Source organism: Gymnogyps californianus, chromosome 18 (assembly GCF_018139145.2).
Source record: "Gymnogyps californianus isolate 813 chromosome 18, ASM1813914v2, whole genome shotgun sequence".
NCBI lineage: Eukaryota > Metazoa > Chordata > Aves > Accipitriformes > Cathartidae > Gymnogyps > Gymnogyps californianus.
In genome coordinates this window covers 11,425,154-11,448,401 of record NC_059488.1, presented here as the reverse complement: position 1 = coordinate 11,448,401, position 23,248 = coordinate 11,425,154, and positions in this window count along the sequence as shown.

Below are 23,248 nucleotides of genomic sequence, written 5' to 3'. Positions count from 1 at the left end.
ACAGACTGTTAAAATACATCTTTCTAATTTGGAAAAGCAGATTTTGCCATCCTCCCCCACCCTTTCAAGCTCAGAAATGTTAACAAATGCTACAGTTCAGAGGTATGAACAAGGCTGTCCTAATAATGTGTCTCTCTAGATTCTTGTCATGCTGCCCTGGTGATATTCAGCGTGATAATGAAGGCAGCAGGGAAGGAAGAACAGAGAAAATAGCAAACAACCTGGGAATAATGTGGAGTTGCCATGAAGAGTCACAGATCTGCTTACTGAAATTTAGAGCAGTTTGATTTTTTCTCTGAAGTCCTGCTTGTTGTAGCAGAAGCCAGTACGTAGCAGTAGAACCACTCAATGGGGCTCAGCACTGCAGGGGCAGCTCAGGTACAGATGAAAAGGTTTGTCCTGAGCACTTTGTCAACTCAAAGATGCTCTTAGCCTACAAGATCCAGATGGAATGAGAGGGTAGAAACAGCCCCAGGGCTGACATCACCTCACAGCCTTGAGGCATTCCTACTTAACTTAGGCTTATCTTAGCACTGAAAATGCAAGAATGACCTCTCCTTCCCAACTGTCCCTGGACAGCACCTGGGCTGCCAGTCACAGAACAGATCAAGGGTCAAGAGAGCAGAGCAAAAAAATAGCTCCCTCCAGTTTGCTGCAGGACCTCAGGAGGTTATTGCAGTTGGGAGTGAAAGATGGGAAAGTGAGAGGGGAGGGAGCAAAAGAGAGAGGGAGGATCTGCTCGTAGTGGAAGGTGCAGAGATAGAAGAAAGGCCAGGGACGGCTCCATCCATCCACTCTGGCCTGGCCCTTCGTTCGCTCACACCTGCTGCCACGTGCCTGCACTCACTCAGCACCCCCAGTACCCCCAGCAGGCTCCCGGCATGACCCTCTGAAAACCCAGCCCTGTGCTCTCTCCTTTGCTCCTCAGCAAACATGCTGTGTGGATTTGTACTGAACAATTCATAGCTGCTATAAAACACATGTGCATGTTGTATAACAAGCTATGAAATGAGGCACGTGGAAAAGGCATGTGGTCCCAAACCTGCAGCCAGGGGTGCAGGATCGCTAGGCATCAGGTGCCCCAGGACAAAGTGGGAACTTCAGGAAAGAGTCTGGAAGAAAGAGTTGAGAAAGAAAGACTGAATGTTGCCTGTTTTGGAAGCAAGTAAAAAATAATTTGCCAGGACGATCATGAAGAGGCAGTGCAAGATTTAGGAGGAGCGCCTGAGCTGCTCTTTCTTGTGTCCTGTCATAAAACAAAGTGCTGAGGTAGGGCAGAGTCTGGCACTGTGGTTTGCACCTGAAAAGAGCTGAGGGATTGTTCTGGTTAGATTTCTTTTACACTCAGACTGCAGGGTGTAGGGAATATGAGGAGCAGAACAGCAGATACTGCTGCTATTAAACCTACTCGGTCTAATACGCTCTTCAACCTTAGGATGCTGTGGCAAAAACTGAAGTGGGACCAGCAAGGGATTCAGACTTCTCTGTTCCTCCAAAACTTCAATGCACTGGAATGAAGTTAGCTTTTTGTTTTCTACTGATTTATCTGATGAACTTTAATGATATGCTCTTGGTCACAGAATTCACTCCATCAGGTCAAGGTGGTGAAACTTCATTGTTTAACTGGGCTCAAAGAAGTAAAGGCCTTTTGCTGGTTTCTGCAGAACTCTGTAGATATACATTTATTGATTTGTGAGAGGATTTTTTTCATCTTGGCATTTGTTTTTTATCTTTCTTAATAGACACAACGTTTAATTCACTGTAGCTAAAGATACTGGGATTTTAGTGAGTTTTCTGTCAGTTCCCATAACTCATTTTGATGGGAACCCATTGGATTTTAATGGAAACCTATTAGGTGAACATACTGTGATCATTAATGAACTTGATGTGCAATTATATGGGCAACAACCTAAACGTAATTAAAATCTATCAAGACCACTAGGGAATAAAGAGAAAGGAAGTTAGTCTTGTTTAAGACAATTCATGTAGACAATGATCTGAGAACAAAATAAATGATCCCTGATGAAGTAAAGCTGTGTAGGTGGCTACCCTGGAAGATATAGGCCATGCAAACAAGGGTTTCTTTAGAAAATCAACAATTACAGTAGTCTGGTTTTTCTATCACAAGTGGTGCTTTGACAGGGAAGTTAAGCCTTTTCCTTCCTATTGCCTAATTCTTTGACATTTTGCTAATCCTCAGGTTCTCTGGGTCTGGGGCAGAAGAGCACAGAATGTCCTTCTGACACCTCTGTGCTTGTAGATCCAGGCAGAGGGAAGCAAAGGAGTGTTAATCCCTGTTGTTTCGGAAGGATCTGCTGGATGACATTATGCCTGGATTGTGCACACGCACAATTTTCACTGTGTGTTCAGGGTAGCTGGAGAGGTTGCACACGGCTAACAGAGCACAGAAATGGCGATACCCCAAAGGATGAATTCCAGGCATGGCAGGGAGCAGAGCTGTGTTCCACCCTTATTCCAGGGACTCAGACACAATGTGACTTTTCCTTTAGTCTAGTAGTGTTCTGCCCTATTGAAATGCTGCTTGGTGCCAGGGACTTATCCCCCTAACCATGAAAGGCCAGCATCTCAAAGAGCAAGCAAGCTGTAGGCTCATAAAGTCCCCCTAAATCACTGATATATTCCTCAAAATCACAAGAAATCCTATTGCTTGCTGACCACTAGACAATTAAAGGGTCCCCCACTCCATTGTCATTGATCTGCTCTGCGTGCCTTTGGTGCAGAAACAGGGAAGGTAATGTAATTAGCTGGCGGGTGATGTCCACCAAATGTCACTCCTGAACACATTTGCTTTAGTCCCTATTCACCAGCATCAACAGCAAGGCTGCTTCCCTATCCACTGGCAAAGGCTTTCGCCAAGATTTTAGAATTCAACAATGAAACAGGCCTGCAACTAAAACATTTATCTGGCAGTTTTCCCTCTTTAAGTCAAAGTGTTATGTTGGCACACTGCGCTGTGGGTGGCGATTTGCCAGAGAAAAGCATGTGTTGGAAAACCTTGCTCAATATTATAGCAATCTCATGCTCGCAAGCCTCATACGAGTCGAGGAGGAGACTGCCAGCAGGGCTCACAGCCGTCCTCCCCTCTTCCCAGGGCAGGCATGGAGCAAAGCTTGACAGTCACCCAGAGCAATCAAAAAACGAGGTGTTGCTGGACACAGCCTAGCATGTTACATGTTGGGTTGAGGAGGAATTGGAAAGGTGGGGGGGTGGTACAGTGACGGTCATTAGTGTATGTCAGCTGGTCAGCAGAAGGAAGCTTTGCGGAGCATAGCATAGAAAGACATTGTTTTATATTTTTGAAACATTTCCCTGCGGGTCCTTAAGTTTCTTTGGGACCAGCCCAAATGTTGCACAGCTCTGGTGGGCTTTTTATATGGGGCAGATAATCCTCACTGAAGCAGAAAGACAGACTACAGGGACTTGCCTGTAATACAGAAAAACATATTGAGGAGGCAGCAGTAACTTAATACGCAAGAGAGGCCTGGATTCAGAAGTCAGTTGCATCATTCATTTAGCAACACTCAAGCCACGGAGCAAGAGCTGGGCCGCCAAGTGTGTGCACTGGGCATTGTGCTCCTGCCAAGTTACATTTTAGGGGAGCCAAGGAATAAGCCAGGACAAAAACAAGAGGATGAAATGGAGTACTACACAGCCAAATAAAATCAGGACTCTCTTCCCCCCGTGCTCAGTTGACCAGGTACCTGGCCAATGAATGGGACCAGGGGAACACGGACTTTGAACAGCTCTGACCATCCTGCTTTCCCTGTGCCCTGTGCTGATGTGGCAGAGGTGCAGTTGGCAGGGCAGAGCATGTTGCCACAGCTGAGCTCAGCGCCAGTGGAGCCGCTCCTCCTGCGTACACAGCCAAGCACTTCAACTAGAATGTCCCTCTGACCATCCAGTTGAAGTTCAGCCTTTTGGGGCTCTTCTAGGCGGGAGGTCTCTGAGACACGGAAGTCTGCTGCTGAAAGAAGGGCTCTGACTCAGCTGTAACTTCTGAGGCTGGTGCTGGGGGTCACTGGGTGAGATAGGAGCCTCTGCTTTTTTAGACAGGATTGTCCGAGCAAGCCCTCTTGCCGTTGAGCTGGAGGTGTCTCCAGAAACTTTCCAATCAGAGCACAGGCAGGACAGTGCAAATAACATACCTTCTATTCTAAAATAGCTATCTACAAAGTTGTCAGAAATGACAGCTAAGTTAGACATCAAAAAAACCATGAAATAGGTTAGCATTCTATCCGTTTTTTCACCACTATGAACGCCCATAGCTCAAGATCTTCAGACGTGTCCTTATCCTGCTATCCCATTTCACTTCCTTCCCACTCCCTCCTCCATCCCTGCAACAGCCTCCAGGCCAGATGTTCACCAATTGAGTGGCACAGTGGCTCTGTGAATCCCACCAGACAATGGTAAACTGCACCACCTCTGTGTCACCCAATTTTTCTCCCTCAGCTATAGTGAGGGACAAATAATCTTTTTTCACATCAGTCTTTTTAATGTAAAGTTGTGCAATACCTTCAGGGTCTGTTTGAGATCCTGGTTGTTGTTGTGCTGGGGAAAGAGTTACTGCTGTGATCGCTGGGAGTTACAGCCCCACTTGAAAAGTGCAGCTTCATCTTTTAATTCCTTAGTTTGGATTGTGATTTCTCATTACACTTTAAAAATTAAAGCAACGTGCATTCATCCCTTGCCTATGTTCATGTAGCTGCAACACTAGAATTTGCTTTGAATCACCTGGATGTAGAAGATATGGGACAGATAAATGTTAATGGTTCTTGGTACAGCCTCAGAAATAGAGATGCAGCATTACAAACTTTTTAGCTAAGCCAAGCTCCTAACAGCGGTATAGCTACAGGAAGTGAACAGTCCAACCTGCTACAGTTATCATGAAGTGTGGTTAGAGCAAAAGCAATTTCATTTCTGTTTAATGAGGTTTCCAAGTAAAGACATTCTGGGTTTTCTAGGATCTTCATCTTGTTCCATTTAAAATCTACCAGCAGGGCAGATGTCACACAGGAAATAACACCACTGGGCAGCTAACGATCCTGCAACAGCAGAGCCGTTGCTCTCCTGAGTTGCACAGAGCAAATACTGGAATCTAGCACACCTCAGTGGAAGTCAGTAGAAGAGCCCCCTTGTCAGGGCTCCCATGCTTGGTGCACTTACTGTTCCAGCTATCAGGCAGAGCATGAGCCTTTCAGACTGAGAGATATTAGAAGGCAACCACCCTGGATGAAAGGCTCAGAAAACAAAACTGCAGTGCAGCAGGTACTCAAAATTTCTGTGTAACCAGAGGAACACCTCACTTCCTCTGAAAACAAAACAAAAAAAAAAAAAGAGAGAGAAAAAAAATTGTGTGTAGAGCAGGAGGGGAAAAACATGTGGCTGTGATTAATACCTCAACCTTTTATTAATAAGCCTTTATAATTCTATCTGCTCCACGTCACTGATATCAGGAGCTGCTGTGCTTTCATATGTCTCCCAATGCATACAGTTTGTTTTGAAAAAAAAAAAAAGATAATACATTAATATTGTGCATGTGCCAGTAATGCAAGCCATCCTTCAAAATGCTCCCATCCTGACGGAAGTGCATGAAATGTACGTGCCTGAAAACCTCCTTAGGAATCCTAGCCTGTTTCCTATTTACCCTCCATTTGAACTGAAGCAGGAGATGGGAAAAAAAATCCTTTCCTTTTCTGCCGTTTTCTTGCCTTTTGTCTCTGCGGTGTGGCTGGCCTTGCCCCTGCTGCAGCTGAGCAGATTCTTTTGCTGCACGTTCCAGTTGGGATTTTTGACCTTTGGAAGAAAACAGCAGTTCCGCCAAGGGCAGGTTCTCAGTTCCCAAATACTTCTTCCATGGCGGACACCACTCCATTCTCCTTTCCTCTTTCCCCAAACCACAAGCAAAAGCTTCAATTACCTTTTCTTACCACCCCTGCGAGCCATTTAACCCTCTTCTTACCCCTGGGCAAGCTCAGTAACTAATTTGCCATTGCTTTGTGCCTGTGGTCTCCTCAGATATGTGAAGTGCCACAGATCAGAGGGGCAGACACACAGCAAAATTTGAGGTAGGAGGTGGGATCTGGGGTGGGTTTACCTTTTTGCCTTTGTTTCATATGGCTCTCTTCAGGCCAGCTGCTACTGATGGAGGCCATGAGAAGGACTTGAAAATGCCCGCAGAAGTGAGTGGATAGCATGGGATTCGGGGTGTAATTTTGTGTTCATTGTCCCAATCTAACATATCTAAATATTAATATTGTCCTTGGATAGATTTATTTGATCTTTGGTGTTTGCATTCACTAAACTTAACAGAACCATTTCAAACCTGTCACAGTCACTCTAGGCTGTCACAGACCCTTCCCGTACAGTGAGTATCAAACCCACTATTTCTGTCTAGTCACCTAGACTGGTCCCACACCGAGTCCCTGCTTTCCCAAGACACACAACTTTCCTGCACCAATATAATACACGAATCGTACCTGTATATCACATTAGCACTGTGATAGCCTATTTTCATCCCGATCCTCACACTTACTCCTGGCTCTAAATTGTTCTTTATAAAGAGGTCTGCAGGGACCTTGTTATTTTTATTGCTGTAATAAGGCAGCTCTACAGGAGAGAAAGAAAGTGTTTAGAAAGATAGCAAAGGCCCTGAGGCTGTCTGAATGTCAGGGAAGGCCTGTTGCATAGGCCAAGCAACTTGGGCTCTTGCCTTGGTGAGCACTAATCAGTTTGGCTTGCAAAACGTGTACCAGGCAATAAAATACAAAGGGTGAAGCTGCCCAACTCAAGGATTAACCTGCACCAGGATCCCTGACCAAGAAAGGAGGTGGAGCAGAGATATAACACCTCCTTAGAGGGTGCTTTGGGGTGCTGCTCCTCCTTTCATCCTCAGGGAACAGGCACCTTCAGCAGCAATGATCTGAACCCTAGGGAGATGCTCAGCAAAAGCAAATTACCAGCAGCACATTTATGTATTTCAAGTAATTCAAAGCACAGGCTCATCAGGCAGGTAGCAGGTGATGAATGGTGTTACCCAAGTTGTGTGTGCTCAGCAGGCACAAATGCTCTGCAGTCCTGTTAGAGGATGTGTGGAGCCAACGCTGTCAGCTGGCAGAGCTGGCTGGAGCACCTTCCCTTCCCTGTGCCAGAGGCCCTGCCCAGGGAACTTTTGGGGAATTCCTAAGAGTTTGTGCATCTGTCAGGATGATTCTCCTGCCACTTGTATGTGACAGTTTCATCATAGTTTTTCCCATGCAAATCCTATCAGAGTTTGAATAGAATGGAAGAGGTCTTCTGCTGAGCATGTACGTAAATCCCGAGCTGAAGAGCATGTACAGCACAGCCTCGGACCATGCTGGCATGCTTCTTTGTAAATGAGAGCTTGCCAGGAAGATTTTGAAAAGAACACACTACACAAGTCTTGCTCTGCACTTGCCACTTTGGGTCATGTGAAATCTCTGTCACCATTACCTGCAGGTTGAGGAGCTTGTTGGGGTAGATATGTTCCCAGGATGGGGATTGACGGGGTAAATCTGCTGATGGCTGAGCAAACAATGACGCATCATCAGCTTTGTCTCTCAAGACTCCAACAGAAAGAGAGAGAGAGAGAGAGAGAGCGCGCAAGCAAGCAAGAAAGAAAGACAAGAAAGAAAGAAAAGAAAGACAAGAAAGAAAGAAAGAAAGAGAAAGAAAGACAAGAAAGAAAGAAAGAAAGAAAGAGAAAGAAAGAAGAGAAAGAAAGAAGACAGAAAGAAAGAAAGAAAGAGAAAGAAAGAAAGAAGAAAGAAAGAAGAAAGAAAGAAAGAAAGAAAGAAAGAAAGAAAGAAAGAAAGAAAAGAAAGTCCTGGTGGACCTAGAGGAGATGAAGTAGCACATTGACATGTGAGAAGTGCCTGTCAGTAAAGAGAATCAGTGCACTGGCACATAGCTATCAATCCCATTAGTGCTATTGTCTAATCTGAAAGCAAGTCCTCCAACATGCATGACAGAAGACCACAGCCTGGATTTAATTTCCAAATCACGCAGTAATAACACAGAGAGAGATAATGCTAAAGGTAGAGCAAGTGTAAGAGACTTCCAAGGTTACAGCTGAAGCAAAAGCAAACATTAAATAAATTGGGTGACAAGAGCTGTGCCCATCCTCACTGCAGCCACTCTCGCTGAGCAGAGATGCTCAGAATGCTTTTGACCGAATGTCAAAAATCAGAAAATGCTGTTTCATCAAGAACAGAAGTGCTCCCTGGGAACATGGGCAGTTCAACAAAGCTTGAAATAGGAATATTTCTGAACAATTTGTTCCTACATTCTGAAGTCTATATCCCTATATACTTTATTGTTATATATCATCTCTGACACTTTGAAATTATTGCACAGAAATGTTTCAGTATTAGAGAAAGGTAATGTTTTGATAATGCTATTTTGCAGGTTTTTTCCCAACTGAAGTATTTCAGATGTTTTGTCCAATGTAGCATTTCAACATTTTGATTTTTATCACAATTTGGGACAAAGAAAACCCAAATTCTGAAATGTCTGAATTTCTTGGGGGACCAATATTTTGTTTTCTGAAAAGCCTTATTGCTGAGCAACTAAAAAGTTAGTGTCTTGGGAAGTGATTCAGTGCTGCAGCAGCATCTCAGGCATGAGAGTACACTGTACTAATAGATGAGGCTGTTGTATGATGCTAATATGGAAACTAGAGCTCCAGCAAACTGTTCATCTCCCTGGTGAACAACTGAGCTCGGTAGCTCACAACTGTTTGCTTTATACACTCCCTTGTTGTTGCCATGAGGCCAAGCACACATATTCAGTTCCCTCAGCATTCCTGCAAGACTTAATACTCATTCCAGGTTCCCTCTTGGCACAGAGAATTTGCTGGCTTGATCCAAAAGTGAAAGCAGCTTTTCTTGTCTCAATCCCATTGCTTTCAGCAAAGTGGCAACTCGTTTTTCCGAGTGTGCTGGGATTGAAAGAAAGAGCTCTCCACTACATACCTGTGCAACCCGCAAAGGCTTGGCCTGGAAGATTTGCAGCGAGAGCCATTCTGCCACCATTATCTCAGAGTTCCTTTTAAGACCGTACAAGGCAGTGATTGATCTGCCTATTGCAATGGGTTTGACTAACATTTCATTACCTATCCCCACTGAAAATGTTGTTTGATTTAGGTTCAAAGAGCTCATTATGTAGGGCTTTTTTTTTTTCTCAGGAAAAAAAATGAAATGCAGAATAAGAAAGTATCAAATACTGAGCTAATTACAATTTGCCAAGGTTTGGTTGGTGTATGAGTATCTGAGATTTTGCTCATTACCAGTTGTATAATATAATTTCTACTGCACGGTTAATTAGTACCCCAAAAATAACCTAAGGAATTTACACAAGCCTAGTTGGAGGACAAGAAATAAATCACTGAGGAGTAGGTCTGGGGAAAATCCCCAGTGAGGGCATTTTCACTATTGATGTAAAACACTCAGAGGTTTAACTTTCAAAACAGACATTTTGGGAGAAGCTCAGAAGCATCTCAAGGACAGCCTCTGTGCCATATTCAGACAGTTAAACTGCTTTTATCACATTGACGTCAGCAGATCTCCAAACAGGACCCAGCTCAGGCTTGGGAATCATGCTTTCCATTGACTTGGCGGAAGCACCAAAGTGACGTTCAGCCTGTCTGAATACAGCTGCCTTTCATTGCAGTACTTTGTTTCCAAGACTCCCCTTCTTTTGACGGTTCATTCCAAACACCTGAAGCTGACTTAGAGAAATTTCACTTAAGCACTAGCACAGAGACCTTTTCCTTCCACCACCACAGTGTTCATCCCGAGACAGTGGAAAATGTCATCGACCCTTTGAAGTCAAGAGAGCTATGATAGACCAGTTGACAGATCTGCTCCCTCACAGTCAACCAGGCTCCCTTAGGTTATGCATAGCCACATGAATTACCTTCTCAGCTGTGCAGTGTGACTGAGAAATAATCATCTCACTCCTAAAAGGCTTCATCTTGGCTAGTGTTGTTCACCACTGCAGGAACAGGACATACTGAAAAGATGCTGCTTCAATTTTGAGGCATGTGGGGTTTACTACATATGTGGGTTCGGTGGGTTTGGTTTGTCCTCCAAGTCAGTTGAGCTATTCTGAACTTTGGACTGAATCTGAAAGGAACAGCTCTCTGTATATTTCTTCTAAACCAGTTCATTCATTCCTACTTTCTGCCCTTTTCCATTCAGATGCTTTTGCCCTTTGAAACATGTCCAGTTGTTCTACCCCCAACCAAAAGAGAAAATAAAATTTACGATGTACATAAGCATACTCTCTGTGAGGCTCTTCCAGCAGCTCGGCAAGAAATAAAGCCTACTGGGATGTATTAAAACCAATGACCTTCCCAGACTGTTTAAAAAGAAGTTAGATACCAGTAACCAAATATGTTGCCATAAAAGGTATTGCTCTGTCTGGGTCTGTGTTTGCCATCACATCAAAGCCTAGAAGTGGTCTCCAATTTGCCTGTATCGGAATTCTTCATTATTCACCACTCCTCCCAAATCTGATGTGATCTGCAACTAGGAAATCTTGCTTTCTATGTCCTCAGCCAAGTCTTTCATACACTGTAACTATCAGAAAGACCAGGATCCGCCAGTGCAGTCTCCTACAGTACACGCTCCTTTATTAACTTGTCTTTCATCTTGAAAGGCTTCTATTTATGCCTCCTTTCCCCACTCTGCTCCTGTCCTCTGGCCAATTTTCAATCAGTGAGCCAATTCTTCCCCTTTCCAACTCCCCACCTTTAGACATTAACCTCCGACGTGGGACCCTGTCAAACACTGTCTGAAGATCCAAGCCTCTCCTGACTGCTGCTTAGCCTCTTGTCTATGCCGACAGGAGTGTATGTTCTAAAAAAAGAAATTTCCAAAAGTTAGCGAGGCAGAAAAGGTCCTTTCCGGAAACCATACTGGCTATCTTTGGTCAAGCTGTGCGTTTCTCAACAGGCCACCTTTCATCTATTAAAACATTTTCTAAGACTTGTCTTCACCTGAAGGGAAACGAACTTCCCTGCAAGACCCTGGTGCACATCTGGGTCGTTCCTTAAATAATGGTGGGAGGCTGTCCGCCTTCCACCTTTGAGGAATCTCCTGCAAAACACTTCAGCTCTGTGAAGTGCCTGTGAAAACCTTTCCAATTTAGACCCACAGTTCCTTTAACCTCTTTAATAAGAGAGCCATAGAGTAGGGGGTTTGGTACCAACCATCCACTTCACACCCTCCAGCTCCCTGAAAGCTTCATTTTCTGTGCTCTCTTTTCCTTTGAGGAATAAAGTCTGGTTTCCACCTTTCTACTTACAACTTTGGTCCAGGCGGCCCCTCTCTGACTCAGGTGTATTCTCTCTGCCAGTAGCCAAGCCTGATATTTCTACTTGCCTCTTCTCTACTCCACAACCAATAGATTAAAAGAAAATTAGCTTCCATCTTTGCAGCCAGCCCTTTTCTTCCTGCTGACATGCAGACTCTGCCAGTTTGTTCTCACCTTGCTCAGCTCCAATGCCAAAATTTCCCCAATTACCAAAGAATCCCATATATCCTGCTCTGTGTGTGATCACTCCTACACCATTATCTTGCTGCTCAATTCATAGCCTCTGCCTAGAAGCAGCAGTAAACCTGTCTCAATGTGCCACTTTACATCCACATTGAGTCTCCTTGGTCTCCAGAGGAGTGTCTCGGCTCACAGTCACCTTTCTGCTATGCCATTTGTAGAGATATGTGTGTGCACAAGCAGCTTCCTTCCTTGCATGCCAGATGAGGAGATGAATATCCTGTGTTGCTTACATAGCCACATAAACAGGTATTTTCCCAGACCACTATGTTGTTTTGCATGATTAGAAAGAGCTGACTTAAACACATTCAAATGATTGCATGGGCTAGCTACAGTACGTTGTGTGGAGTGGTTGTAATTTTTATCCTCTGTATATTCACGTTGCCCTGGACAAAGGTGCTATGTCTGTAAAATGGAAAGGAGCAAGATCAAAACTTACTTTGGGCAGAAGTTGTTCTTGGTTTTGAGTCATTGTTGGGGCTTAGTGGGGAGAGATAAAAAGATCAGCCCTAAATAGTATATGTGTCCAGTGCAAAGATTGAATTCCTCACAGGCTGCCTAGTTCATCCAAAATGTACTGATGTAGGGAGAAGTAAAAATTATTCTGCTCTATCATCTGCCCTACTGCAATGTTCTTTGCACTAGGTAAGGCAAGCCAACTCTTCACTTCAGCTTGAGCTGTTTCATTGTCCTGCTTTTAGGTCATCCAAGGCAGTGACAGTTCCTCACCGGAAACCCTTCCAATCTCCTGGATAAATAGTGGTAAAACAGCAATTCCTCTGGCAGCTGGTGGAGCAGAGGACTAAGAACCAAGCTCATAGCTCTTCATGGCATTGTCCCAGGCAGACATACCAGCTGACAAAGCTCTACACTGCAGGCTACTGTGAGCAGCAGCTATGTCAAGAGGAAACAGCGGCTCCTCTGGGTTTTCCTGAATTCCTCCGAGTCCGAGGGCTCCCCAGCCCCAGCTGCACCCACCTGGCCAGGCATGGCCTATGGGAAGGTTCATTCCATATGGGAAGAAAGTAGGTCAGGCCTCTCACAGGTGCTTGCTTGGCTGCCTCTTATGGCCTTGCCGAGATCTTAACACATTAGTTCAGCAAAGGTGGCAGGAAACGCTGGAAAGGCAGACTGGCACTGCCCAACACTGCCCGGCACTGCCCAGCCCTGCGCTGGCAGCCACTGGTGCAGTCAGGGACAGGACAATGCATCTCACCTGGTCCAGCGTTCTGGCTGCAAGGTCATCTGCCACTTCCAGCTCCAAGCCCTTACTGCAGCAAACTCTCTCCTTGTCCTCTGGACTACACTTCCCTCCCCCTCCACCCCATAGATAGCCAAGGTCACATTTGCTGAGTTACAGGCTCCAAAGAAGCTTTGTTTGTTTCAGACAAGCCAGGGGGAGCAGACAAGAGAGAGTCAGTCAGTGTTATCACAACTAATGCAGCTCATTAGAATTGTTTTAAACTCTGAAAGCAAATGAATATCTAATGAGATTTCCCCCCAGGTGTAATTAGCAATAAGCTTTACATTGCTCTAAAAATACCCTCCAATTTTTTTAAAAACTAAATGCAGATAACTGGAAGCTCTAGTTACACTTAATGAACTGAACAAAGCACACTGAAAACTAAGAATATTTTAATTGTGTTTATTTAGCCTTCAGCAAAGGATCCAAGACATTTTCATAATCATCAAATTAATTCCAAAATGCTTCTTTGTAAGTTGTCCAGCTAGCAATGTCGATGTTGATCATATACGGTGTACTATTTCCTGATCGGACAGTCAATTTACTAAACAATGTATTAGTCAAGAAACTGAAGCCATCTCTTCACCAAGCTTTCCCTCCCCTTTCTTCCTCCCATGGGCTGTTTAGTGTATAAAAAGAGTTTATCAACTCAAGAAGAAACACTGCAGTTCTGGTTAGTGAAAATAATTATGATTAGATATCTTCTTTCTCCATATTTGCCCCAAAAAGAATGGTGAGGGAAATACTCATTTTCTTTAAAATTCTCAAGAATTACTGAAAGTAGCCTTTCACATTCACTTCAAATCAATTGGTAAGTTGACTTTGTATCACTGAGTATCCCAAATGACCAATTTATTTTGGCAACTATCAGCCAGAGCTGTCTAAAACTCTGACCTTTGAAAGAAAAGAAGGTACAGCTTGATACGTGTATCATCTTCCCCTGGAAGTGTTTAGGACTCAATCCTGGTTTTGATTAAATCAGCAAAATATCAGCAAGATACTGTGTCATGGTTTCTCTGCTTCTGGTGATTGCTGCCAGGCTTTTGAGATGTAGCGTGAGGTGGCCCCTATTGTGAGTGCCACTTTCAATCGCATACCTCCAACCTGCCCTTGCCTGTGGCTGATGCTAACACGTAATACAAAAAATCACAGGACAGGATGGAAGTAAGGCAACCAGTCCGTGCTGCAGCACAGAGCGACAAGGCCCAGTCCTGCAGCCTCTCCCACACACTGCTCCAAGGGAACATCTCAGTGCAGCGTCCACGGAGAGATGCACGTCCTGTGGACGATGGGAGCTGCACAGCTTCCTGCTTTATCTTCATCAGCTGGGAAGGGTAGTTTGGGAGTACCACATGCCAGTTAACAATCCGAAATCAAGCTGTTAATCATTTTGTTATATGGACAGATCCTTGCCTCTCAGCCAGGCGGGGGGCCTACCTGGGCCTGCTCCTGACACAAGGCCCCTGTATGTCATTATGCTATTGCAAGTCAGAAAAGCAAGTGCAGAGGAAGAGTAGGGGCTCCTGTCTCCTTCCTGAACATTCGTACTGCTGTGAGATTTTTTTAATTCAATACTGATCACTAGAAGGAGGAGCAAGCAGAGTAATGCAAACAGAGCTTGAGTCAAAGAACCAAATTCATAGAACAGGAGCTGTGATGAGACCTTTCCTGTGAATTGTCCGTATCATTCCACTAGAAAATTCAAAATCCCACCAATAACTGAGTCCCTTAGACTCCCCTGCACTTCCATCACAGATAACAGGACTACTGCTTCTTCACAGACCGCATGTTCACAGCTTCATCCACATGTCCCTGAATAGCATGAAAAAGCAGGACACAAGAAGGGACCATGGCAACCCTCCCTTTTGCTTCTGCTAATTGCGCTCCACAAGTAGCCCCTAGAGCCCCTGGAGCCCAGGCTCGGGCCAGAGCACAGCCTTGCTGCATTGCTTCACACAGTCCAGGTAGTCAGATCCCATTGATGTCCTTTGTGTCTCCATGCCTAGCTTGCCGGCTTCCTCTGAAGCACTGCAAAGGAGAGTTAATTAATTCTGATCACTCCTAATAGTCTTCTAGGTCACAAATTGGTGATTCAGCTTCATTAATTTGATTTCTAACATTTCATCCTTTGCACTCTCTGCCCGATTAGCTTCTTGAAATGTAGTTTCAGTAAATGGGATGAGCAAGGCAGAAACTTCCAAAGAGATTTTCTTTATTGGCATTTGGAGGACAAGCCACAGTGCAAAACTCCTGGACTTGCAGCCAGGGTGCGGTCACCTCAATTTTGCAAACTTCTTGATGACAGGGGTAGTGTGGCCAGGCTGCACTGAGTCACTGCGTCACTTTGCAAAGGAAGCATTGATTCTCCTTTCACTCAGACAGGCCTAAATCAAGAAAAGCACCAAAAGCACCAAAGCGCAAATTGCGCTAGAGTAAGACTAGCACAGGAGGAAAATCAGACCACAGAATATCTGAAAAGAACAAAGAATTAATTTTTCTGATAGTATTTTTAAATAAAAGCTGACATTGATTTGTAGGCGTATGTAAGCACAGATTATATATACTGCAAAGTTCTCTATTCTTTCAGGCACCTATACATGCAATGTCGGGAAACAAAGCAAATCATGTCAGCCGCACTCTAGGGAGTAAGAATACTGTGAGTCACCAAATGCTGTTCCTTTGTCTTATGTCATTTTTAGACAGGTCATTGCTACAAGACCCCCTAAAAAGTGAATGTTGCAGGTGGACGAAGTGAATACATTATTCTATATTTGGGACCTGGGTGGGGTTTAAAAACTAAAGGACATTTTTTGAAGTGACCCGAAGATCATTATGGCTATATTTCTGGTTTTCAGATGAGAAGATTGCAAAATGACATGTTCATATTTGTCTCTCTTTGATAAGAGTCTTCATTGTATTCCACTGTACAGCATACTTTTTCCAATGGGAGACCAAACCCACTTCTTCCTTGGTAGGACCTAGTCCTTCTTTCCAATGAATAAAAGCTTCAGTATATTTACACATGCCTGCAAATCAGTGCTGTACTCACAAAAATCATTATTTCAGCTGGGGAGGGAAGAGGGCAGGAATAGTACCAGTTGTATTCAAAAAGCAGTGCGTAATTCTGTGATGCTGAAAGTTTCACGAGAAGGTCAGAGGAAAACTAGAAAATGTTCTGTGGTCCCTGGTGGTCCAGGCACAAAATTGTACCTTTTGTCTCCATACAGACTGCTGAGGAACATCATCTTCAGCTGAATTAACCCCAAGGTTCGTTGTGAACCTCAGCCCAAGCCATGGCTTTTCAGCCAGGTTTTAATCAGAGAGGTGCATGTGGTTCTGCCACAAAACCACACGGCAATACAAGTTTGGGGATATTCTATCAAACCTAAGTCAAAGTTTATCACAGCAGAGAAATGTGAAAGCAGGCTGGTCCCACCTGGCTTGTGGGTTTCACTGCAAACACATCACAGAGCTCGAGCCGCAAAAGGAAACAGATTTCTGAGGCCAAAGGAAATCTTGGGGTGAAAATATTTTCTAGGAAATGAGTTGAAACATGCAGATGTACACCCAGAGCAGCACAACCTGAGAGAGAAAACAAACCCACAGCTGTGGCTGGAAAATAAACCTGCCCTGTCGGCAGCACAGCTTTTCACATCACAGGAGCCAATGAAAAAGTGCTCGAGTGTTCTCACTGCTCAGACATGTGCAACCTGGACCCTTCGCTGGGCTTATTGTTCCCTTGCAAAAGGCCCATTTATAGCAAGCCCAGCAAGCCTGAGAGGGGAAGGAGGACAATGGCAATCTCTCCCATTCAGCAGCAGAGGCCTAGGAAATATTTGCTACTCCAGGAGAGCAGCAGAGGCGCCTTTTCAAAGCTCCCTTTGCTGGGAGCTGAGTGACAGCTGAATCACAGTGCTGCTTTCCAAGAGCCAGACCTCAGTAGCACTGCCAAGAGTGGCCCGTTGTATTCAGAGCCCCGACACAGCTGCAGTTACTGGGAGGTCCTGCCATTGTCCTCCCCCAGCAGAAAGATGTTTCTGTCCCCCCTTTATAGACCTCCATCGCTGCCCAGTACAGGCAGGCTGAATGAAAATGTCAGCAGCAAGCATCGAGCAGATGTGAAGGGACCATGCTCTCTGACCTGGATTCACCCATCACGTGGGCTAACGCTGCTAGATTGAGAATAGCTTTATAAGACAACTTCAGGGGGATGGGATGCTGCCATTTGAAACAGCGTGAATGTGGGGCACAGATCTGACTAACTCAGGAATGGTGCTTCAAGGGAGGCTGAGAGAAATTCTTCCAGGGAGACATCCAGGAAGAGATCGGCACTGTAAGAGTTTAGCAGGATTTGTGCACTTGAAGTATACTGAAAACTCTCCCCATCTAATCCCACTCTTAATTTCCGCATAGTGCACAGTGGTCACAATTAATACCCCACTTTTGAACGGTGGCTGTAGGCTTCAAGTCCAAGCTTTTGTAGAAATAAAACCAATATAAAGTAAAAGTTTTAGAAAGCATTAATAATATAATGTCTCCAGGAAGTAAAGAAAACAGTCTGTGGTATCATTCTGTCTGCAGAATAGTAAAATGAAGTTTATTCAAAACAAAAAAAAAGTGGAAAAAACTAGTGTAGTTTCACAGTCCAAAGTACATAAGATACAGAAAAAAACAGAACTGAATAAACTAAGAGAAAAATGCCATACATGTTCAAAACAAATTTTAAGCAAATTTTATCCCCATTATGTTTGTGACACTTCTGCAGTGAATGCTAGAACTGCAATTCATTAGCCCAGTGCTCACGTCGAGATCTTAAATATTCATCCAAAGTGCATCCAACTGTCGATGACCATACAAAGATTCAGAATCTGCCCTGTCTCTGTGCATGCACTGCCCCACCAGCAAGCACGCACCGCCACGTGACTTACATGACTACCCACGGCTGCAGCTAGCATATGGGCACAGATTTTCAGCATCTGAAGAAAGGACCAAACAACACGATTGATAGTTGGCCAAGAAAAGGAAAGGAAGGGGAAAAGACTTGGGAGGTCTGTCAACAGGGCAAGCAGTGTGGTCCGGAGGGGATTTTACTTCATTTGGGAAACAACGGGACACTTACGGAAGGGACTGTGCTCCTGGGGATAGTACAGGAGAGCAGCTGCTTTACACTGTCAGCCAGATCAGAGACAATTCTGCATCCAAGGGCTGGATGTGAGCCAGGTGTACTAAATGACTACGGAGATACCTAAGATACAGGGATGGTAATCTCTCACCAGGTTTGAAATGCAGATGAGGGTCTGCAGAAAGGGCAGCAACACAAATATCTTGAAGCTGAGAAAAGCCGACTTTGAAGGGAAATGAGACAAAGCTGAAGGAAATTGGCTGGGATTCAATAAAGCCTGAGAAATGCACAATGGAAAGGGTTTAATGCAGTCAGAAAGTAATTACATTAGAATAATTCTACTTTACAGCATTTTTTGCATCATCAGAATTTTTTCCGTGTTCTCTCTCAATCAGTGGCAGAAGCCAAAATTTCACAAGGGAAAAGTCCCGAAAGAAATCTCCTGCGCCAGAGTACTAAAGACACAGGATCCACGATTCCTCTCAGCCAAGAAAGAAGCACTAGAGCAAGGCAAAGCAGGCACAGCGGTGTGAGAGCAGGCGTTGGCGGGACTGCAGGAAAGCTTCGTGGCAGTTTGTACCTGCCACTTCGAGTGCTGTCAGGTGTGCAGGCAGGAGAAATAGCCGCTCCATTCAAAGAGCTCCCGGGTAGAAGGTCAGTGCTGTGAGTGACAGAATAAAACTAGAGGGATGGAGCAACTTCTTACCCACACTTCAAACCAAGCAAAGTGCCAGTACAGACAGCACAATGGGGCCACTGAAACTAGAGAGTGATAATGGGAGAGGAGGCGGCACCATACAGCTTAAAACCAAAGCAGATTCTTCCCAGAACTCACTCCCAGAGGCATTACAAACTGAACGGAAAAACAAGAGGGTAAAAATAGATTCAACTCTGATCCACAGTAATTGCACAACAAGGATAATAGGGATCTCGGAGGTGGAGATCATAAAGTGGCAGAGTTTTAAAAGTTAAAACTGTGAGCACCAAGAATTAAAGCAGAAGTTGATGAATCTGGAAACTACAACCTAAAATGCTGCTTCAGCTCTGGGCTGGCTGGGACCTTTCTCTGAGTCCAAGAAAGGGTCCCCCGAGGACTCCTGCCACCTTGACAAACAGGGCCCCTTGCCAGGCTAGTGGGGTATGTGCAGCTTATACAGCCACTAAACTCAAGGAGAGGGAAAAACATTCTGCCTCTGACCCTGGCTGTAAACAGAGCAGATATGAAGCCTCCACCTCCGTCTTCTCACCATCTGTGTAGTTATCCTGATGAACTACAGTGCTTTCCAACCCAGCAGGATTTTTCATCTCTCAGTTCTAGGGGGAGCTTATACTGAACAAACGACTTGCGCTCTAACCTTAAAAGCTTGCTCTTCCCATGTATCTGTCTTTGTTCTGATTTTATGTGCCTCAGAAGGCAAGATAATTTTGACTAACACAGAGTAATTAAAATGAGAGACCTGAGTCTTAAACTACTAACGTTAAAATGTCTTCCAAGTTACTGACTTCTAAACAGGTTAGACACATCAAGAAGGAGGCTTGAAAAACGAGCACGAGTAGCCCATGGCGTTCAGTGTGTGCACGTGTGGGCACACGGAGGGGATGCAGAGCAACTGGCACCGTTCCACAGATGGGGAGCGTCCATCTAACTCCAGCCCCAGGGACAAACGCCACAGCCAGTGCAGTTCCTGGTCATGTTCTCTTCTCCCATCTCTCACCAAAAAATTGCCAGTGTCTTCAGCCTCCCAGTGGAGGACAGATCAGTGCCACAGAGCCTGGGCAAGTGCTAAGTGTAGCTTGTTTTATCTGTGCATATAAGCAGGCTTGGAACAGGGGTAATCATAGCATGCGTTGCCAATTTCATGTGCTAAAAAATAATGACTCATTCTTCCTCCCCAAACCGATCATGTGATAAAGAGGAGAGATATACTTTGGTTTCTCCTTCTTTGCTTTCTGGTTTCTGATCCATTAGGCTGCACTCTTCATGCTTCAAAAAGTTCTTGCATAGCCGCAAAGATTAGAAATATCTTTTCTAAAACGAGAGCTCAAATTGCACAAAAGTCCATTTCTTTCAGCATCTGGAAGAAAAAATCGCACCAAATACTGCAGGACTTAGTCACACTACCAACAGGACACCCGTGAGCCGTCTTCCAGCAATCACAGCCTGATTTGAGTGCCTTGTTCCCAAGAACAGTTCTGCCTCAGGAATAATTAGGCAAAGTCAGAGAGCAAACCTTCCTCCTGCTCTCACTGCTGCCTCTACCCAAAACCCTGAACAGAAGCATGTCTTTTCAAGACTGACAGTTCTCTCACACCTATAAGAAAATATTTCAAATATTACATGTAATTGTACCAACTGGTGGTGCCTTCTATAATAAATAGTCCTTGATTCATGACCACACCACCCTTCAGGAACAGCTTAGAAAACTTCTTTCCAACATCACTCTTCCTCTTGCCAGGGGAAAAAAAAAGTTAAGCTTTCCCTCCTGACAGAAGTATTAACTATTGTTTTCACGTAACAAAGCCAAGTAAAAGAAACGTAACAACCACTAATGCGACAGCTATAGGGCTAGGAAACTATGCTAGCTGAAGGTTATCACCAGAGCCCCAGTAACTAAAGAGAATCTCAAATCTCCCTGCATTTACAGCAGGAGCATGGGCCTTCTGCTGAAGAATGGAGCATTGGGTCTCTCTCAATGTCACACTAAATTTATATGTACCTCAGAGTAGAGGCATATGTCATTTTTCTCTGATTAACACATTTGTAATGGGATCCAGACAAGTCTGACGGGGAGGCACGGTTTGGAGGGAAATGGGGTGGTTTTGATTCAAACCTTGGCTTCCATCAAAATGCTGTGGTCTGCTGAGAATGTCTGCGGACATCATTTTACAACACACACTCACACACACAGAAAAATCCCCGGGGGTTTTAAACCCTGATTTGCAGCAGGACCCAAACTAGAAACTTGTGTAACCGGACCACCAGGGACAAGTAGCCACCTCTGCAATGAGAGCTTTAGTGGCTGGACAAGACAGGACAGAGGGGTGCCACTGGAATGGGGTGCAGATTCCACCACCTCTCACAGTCGTAGCTTTTGGGGAGCTTTGTCCTCACTGTCCTGGGAAGTTGCATGCAGCAGAAATGGCCAAGCCAATTCCTGAGTCACCCATTACTACTGCCTGCATGAGCTAAATGTGTCTTGGAAGACGCCCACTTCAGTGCTAACCCTGATCAGCCATCAGCCCTGCCTTGCTGCCATCTGATGGGCTCCCAGCACTAGGTGGTCTGGCTGTAGGCACAAACACAACCATAAATACAGTAAAATGCATGCACAGACACATGGGGTTTTTCATGTCCACCAGATTATAACTAAAAATATTTCAACAGCTGTTTCTTTTTGCTGCAGGGGAAGGGAGGGAAAGGGAAGCACATGGCCCAAGTTATTATCTCAAGGATACTTGCCTTAATGTTGTTACTAAAAGGAACAGACATTAACTATACAGTCAAAAATCTATGTCCTGCTGCGGACTGAAGACTGGCAAGTTCCCCCTCCCACCTCCCAGTAATCCTCAAGCAGCCATCTCATGATAGAGCCTTTGAGGGCATCTGAACAGTCATTCCACTGTCCAACATAATGGGTGAATTAGTAGTTCACAGCAGGTTCTTTTCTTATCCTCCAAAGCACAACTGTTACTGAAAAGGCACAACCAGGAGGGAAGGTCCAGAGTCTTAGACTGGGCCTGGAGGAGCCCCTGCCTCCACCTCCCAGAAGATGCTGAGATGAAGTGCCCCCTCACATTGCATTTGCTGCACGACACCATGTAGGCCCCTGGCAAGAGCAGGCACTGACATCTCTGTGCCCAGAGGTGCCCTTTGGGCCTCTGTACTCACTCCACAAAACCCATGCTGCCCCAGATCAGACGATGGGTATTTGTTCTTGGAGGAGATTTTACAAGTGCTTTAGGACTAGTCTCCGGAAAGCAAACCCTCAGCCTTGCTGCTTGCTTTAGGCTCCACTGCAGCTACCCTAGAGGAAATGTTTCCTTCATGCTGAGTCCTGGTGTGATGCCTGATATGGCAAGGCAGCATCCCCTGTATTTTAACTGTCTAGGAAATATTTCAGATGCTTCTGGCTCACAGTTCAAGCATTAGAAACAGCCTTGTCCCAGGATAACAAGCTACCCCTGCCTATAAAGAGCAATGGTTTATGCCTTTCTATTTGAGCACACGAGAGAACAGTAGCAGAGTGTCACCATTCTTAGCTAATTTGGCACTTCAAGCAAGAACGGGGCTTTTATCTCTTCCTTTTCATTATAACATGGTGAGACAAACATTAGATATCAATAAGTAACTAAGCTGGCTACAGAGGACAAACAAATAATTGCAGACGGTTACTTGGTAAGTGATAAGCCTTTTTGGGCTCGATCACCACCTGTAGGCAAGCTTTGATTCATACATGAGATCACGGAAGAGAAGGTCAGGCACAAAGCAGACATGCACGAGAGAGTAGCGCCTAATTTCTTCTAGTACCTGGGACAGCAAACACAAGCAAGTGCAACTCCTGTAAAGCCTCAGTGGGGAATGAGGCAGAGGAGATTACTCCGAGATTACTCCAATGCTTTTCTTTTTTCTACCCAAATTAATTATCTGTTCTTTGCAGATGTGCTCCTCTCTATTCCCACCCAAGTACGCACACTACACTGTGCGATGACATCTCCAGTGCAATGGCTGCTTCAAATAAAGAATCTCCTGTTACCTCCCCCTTAAGAAGGGACTAGAGATAGGGTCTTTCTCACCTGTGTGTACACACAAGCACACTTCAAAGCACCAGCCTGAGAAGCATTTCCTTGGGGCAGGAAACTTAGGCAGTGGCAGCAACACAACAGCTTTACTCTCATTCACAAAGCCAGGTCAAAACAGAGAAAAATAACTTGAACCATAACCTGCTGAATATGTACAATGTGGAGAATTTGGTTCAGCTTCAGGAAAGTGCAGCCAGGCTGAGACGCTGCTAAGACCGGGCAGAAAACCTCAATGCTTCAGCCCTTGCACAGCAGGACTGTGTATGGACCTGGCTCCTACTTCTAGAGGGCTGAACCTGACACAAATGCTTCCAAACTGCAGACTTCAGCCTGGGACCTCTTCAGCCTGACAGCATGCTTCACCTTTAAGCAAAGCTTAAATGTCAGACGGCTGCTAAGTCAAAGGACAGCAGAGCTGTGAGCTGCACCCAGCGCAGCAGAAGATGAAGTCAGAGAGATGCCTGCCAGCTTTTACTGCCACTGTCTCC